General features: G+C 50.8%; 1 pseudogene; it reads left to right on the forward strand.

Annotated features, from left to right (window-relative positions):
• Positions 1-2,910: 2,910 nt before the first annotated feature.
• On the forward strand, positions 2,911-3,883 carry LOC105509589 (annotated as a pseudogene).
• The last annotated feature ends 252 nt before the right edge of the window (positions 3,884-4,135 follow it).

The following is a 4,135-nucleotide window of genomic DNA, read 5'->3' on the forward strand; positions in this document are numbered from 1 at the left end:
AAAAAGTCCTTTGCAGTGGCACATGCCTGTAGTCCCTGCTACTCAGGAGGCTGGGGTGGGAGGATCACTTGAGCCTGTGAATTCGAGGCTGCAGTGAGCTGTGATTGTGCCACTGCACTCCAGTAAGACTCTGTCTCTTAAAACAAAAACAAACAGCGTGGCCAAATGTGGTGGCTCATGCCTGTAATCCCAGCACTTCGGGAGGCTGAGATGGGAGGAATGGTTGAGCTCAGGAGTTCAAGACCAGCCTGGGCAACATAGGGAGCCCCCATCTTTAGAAAAACAAACAAACAACGAAACATAGTGAGTGAGGGGAGAGTAGGTGACAAGGAGGTGGGGTGGACATCACCTCCTGTGTGACTAATTCCACAAGGAACTCACTCTGCAGTAGCTGCTGAGAGACCAGGGCCAGTATGGACTCAGGCGGCAGCAAGTCTAACCCCACTCCTACATGCTGTGGGGGGCGTGTCCTCTCTCATTTCCTGCCATCAGATGGCCTCTTCCTCAGGTCTTAAGGCTCAGAGGCCTCCCCAGCCATGCCCTGTGACCTCACCCGGACAGAGCCCCCCAGCTGGCTGCCGCCACCCCCTACTTGGGGAGGACTCTGTGTCAGCCCTGGCCAGACTCAGGGAACCTCACAAAGAGTCCTTTCAACAGAGGTCATCCTGGGGGGACCAGGAGGGGAGCGGTGCCCTTCTGCCTGTGGGCATAAAGACCCCCTTTCTCTTCTGCAGCATCGGCTCCTTCTGGCAGGAGAAGGGGCCAAGTGCAGGGAGAGTATCATCCTTCTCTCTCAGTGTATGGGCAAGATGGTCCAAACAACGGCAGAGACTACAGGCTGCCGGCCTCGGACTGCCCTTGGAGTGGCCCGACCAGCAGCGGTGCTTCCGCCTCAGGGAGTGCCTCACAGCAAACAGCCCAGCACCCGTGGGTCTAGGGGTACCTGCCTAGGATCCTGGGATAGGAGATAAGCCTCCCCAGCCGAGGCATGAAGGGGTGGGCTTGTAATGTCAGAGATCTCCCAGCTCTGCTCTTCTGGGGTTCCACATCGGTGGCCGCTTCTTGGCTCTATTAGGGATTCCTCCTGGCCAGTCTTTACCTGGATCTTTAAATTTTTATTTATTTATTTATTTTTAGAGACAGGGTCTCTCTCTGTTGCCCAGGCTGGAGTACAACGATCATAGCTTACTGCAACCTCCACCTCTCGGGCTCAAGCGATCCTTCTACCTCACCCTCCCGAGAAGCTGGAACTACAGGTGTGTACCAGTGCAAACAGTTAATTTTTTTTTTTCTTCTTTTTTCTTTATGGTAGGGATGAGGCTTGCTATGTTGCCCAGGCTGGACCCGAACTCCGGCCTCAAGTGATCTTCCTGCCTCAGCCTCCCACAGTGCTGAGGTTACAGGCATGAGTCACCGAGCCTGGCCTTTACTTGGATTTCTTACTCCTAACCTGGGTCAAGTCCCTCACACTGAAGTGTGACGTTCTGTGCTGGACAGGGACCTGCCCTTGGAGGGAAGCGGGCAGGAAACGGGGAGCACAGAGGGACAACCCAGGGGCTATGGAGAGGGGGAGCTCCTGGTCCGCCGAGTGGCCTGGGACAGAGTGTGTGCCTATGACGGGGGTGAGAGGAGGGACAGGGCTTCCCAGGCAGAGCAGACAGCATGTGCAGAGGCCTGGGGAGACCAGGCCTACCACAGACACGCGGGAGTGGTGCAGGTACTTGGCTGGGTGGGGAGGGGCCGACAGGGCTTGTTCCAGAGCAGGGGCTTTATCCAGAAAGCACCAGGCCCTCACCCATGGTCCCATGTCCACCCTTAGGAGGCGATTTTTGGGGAATAAGGGAGCCAGGAGCAGGCACAGAAAGAGAGCAGCCAGCAGGGACCTGGCGAAGGTGAGGAGGTGGACGAGCCTGGCCAGTAATGGGCCCAATGGTTGAGTCAACTGACCAGCTCAGGATGAACCCTGGATTCTGACTTGAGCAACGGAGGGGTCTGGAGGAGCCACCAATGGGACTGGGAGCACTTGGGAAGGAGCAGGGTGGCTGGGGGGCAGTCTGAGGAGCTGGTGGAACAACTTGGGGAGATGTCTACAGGATGGGTATGAGGCTAGGAGTGCTGGAGAGCTTGAGGAGAGAGTGGGATGAGGGGACAAGGGTGGGAGAAAAGGAGGAGGAAAAGTAAGGGGAGATGGAGGAAAGGGGAAAGAGAGAGAGAAGAGAGCAAGAAAGGAAAGGAGAGGTTGGGCACAGTGGCTCACATCTGTAATCCCAGCACTTTGGGAGGCCGAGGCGGGCAGATCTTGAGGTCAGGAGTTTGAGACCAGCTTGCCCAACATAATGAAACCTCATCTCTACTAAAACTACAAAACTTAGCCGGGCATGGTGGTGCACACCTGTAATCCCACCTACTTGGAAGGTTGAGGCAGGAGAATTGCCTGAACCTGAGAGGCGGAGGTTGCAGTGAGCCCCGAGATTGCAATGTTGCACTCCAGCCTGGGCGACAGAGCAAGACTCTGACTCAAAAAAAAAAAAAAATGGAGAAAGTGAAGGAAAGTGAGGCCAGGCACGGTGGCTCACACCTGTAATTCCAGCACTTTGGGAGGCCAAGGAGGGCAGTCACAAGGTCAGGAGTTTGAGACCAGGCTGGCTGATGTGGTGAAACCCTGTCTCTACTAAAAATACAAAAACTAGCTGGGTGTGATGGCGGGAGTCTGTAGTCCCAGCTACTCCGGAGGCTGAGGTAGGAGGATCGTTTGAACCCAGAAGGCGGAGCTTGCAGTGAGCCGAGATCGCGCCACCGCACTCCAGCCTGGGCAACAGAGTGAGACTCAAGACTTTGTCTCAAAAAGAAAAAAGAAAAGAAAAGAAAAGAAAGAAAAGGGGAAAGTGAAAGTGAGAACCCTGGAGCTGTGCACTGTGCCCCCTGCTTTCTGCCTGAGAGGAAAAGATGCTAGAACCACAGGAGAATGGCATGATTGACCTACCAGATTATGAGCATGTAGAAGATGAAACTTGTCCTCCTTTCCCACCTTCAGTCTCTCCAGACAGAAAAGATGATGAAGAGGCTGAACCTGATGAAGAATCAGGAAGTGGAGCACCTGTTCCTGTACCTCCAAAGAGAACAGCTAAAAGAAATATACCCAAGCTGGATGCTAGAGATTAATTTCAGAGAGAAGACTTCCAGCCTTAAGGCATGTATTTGATAAGGCAAAATTCAAAGGTAAAGGTCATGAGGCTGAAGATTTGAAGACCCTAACCAGACACATGGAACACTGGGCACATAGGCTATTCCCTAAACTGCAGTTTGAGGATTGTATTGACAGAGTTGAATACCTGGGAGATGAAAAGGAAGTTCAGATTTGTTTAAAACAAATTCGACTTGATGTCCCTATTTTACCTGAAGATTTTATTAGCAATAATGATGAAGTTGTGGAAAATAATGGACGTGATGTAACTGCTACTGAATTAGATCTCTTTCTGACAAACTCATCTGAAAGTGAGATGTTTGCTTCTGAGTCAAGTAGAAGCCTCACAGAAGAGCAACAACAAAAAATTGAGAGAAATAAACAACTGGCCTTAGAAAGAAGGCAGGCAAAGCTGCTAAGTAATAGTCAGTCCCTAGGAAATGATATGTTAATGAATACACCCAGGGTGTAGACAGTTGAGGTTAATACTGATGAGGATCAAAAGGAGGAGTCAACTAGATTAAGGGAAGACATGCTAGACATTCCATATAATGATGCTCCTGCTAATACTTTAAATGAAGAGGAGGAATTAAAATTAGAGGAAACACTCCTGGATCAGTTTTCACAAATGTGCAACAGTAACTTGATTCTTCATCCAGAAATGTTACTGAATTGCTACATAAGTTTCCATTAAGATAAAATGCATCTGTTAACTCACCATCCTGCAAGCTTGGTGTTACTATGTTTTTTTTGGTTGTAGTTTTTTGTTTGTTTGTTTGTGAGATGGAGTTTCACTCTTGTTGCCCAGGCTGGAGTGAAATGGTACCATCTCTGCTCACTGCAGCTTCCACCTCCCTGGTTCAAGCGATTCTCCTACCTGAGTCTCCTGAGTAGCTAGGATTACAGGCATCTGCCACCATGCCTGGCTAATTTTTTGTATTTTTTTTTTTT

This window comes from Colobus angolensis, unplaced genomic scaffold (genome assembly GCF_000951035.1).
Source record: "Colobus angolensis palliatus isolate OR3802 unplaced genomic scaffold, Cang.pa_1.0 Scaffold178, whole genome shotgun sequence".
Taxonomy (NCBI): Eukaryota; Metazoa; Chordata; class Mammalia; order Primates; family Cercopithecidae; genus Colobus; species Colobus angolensis.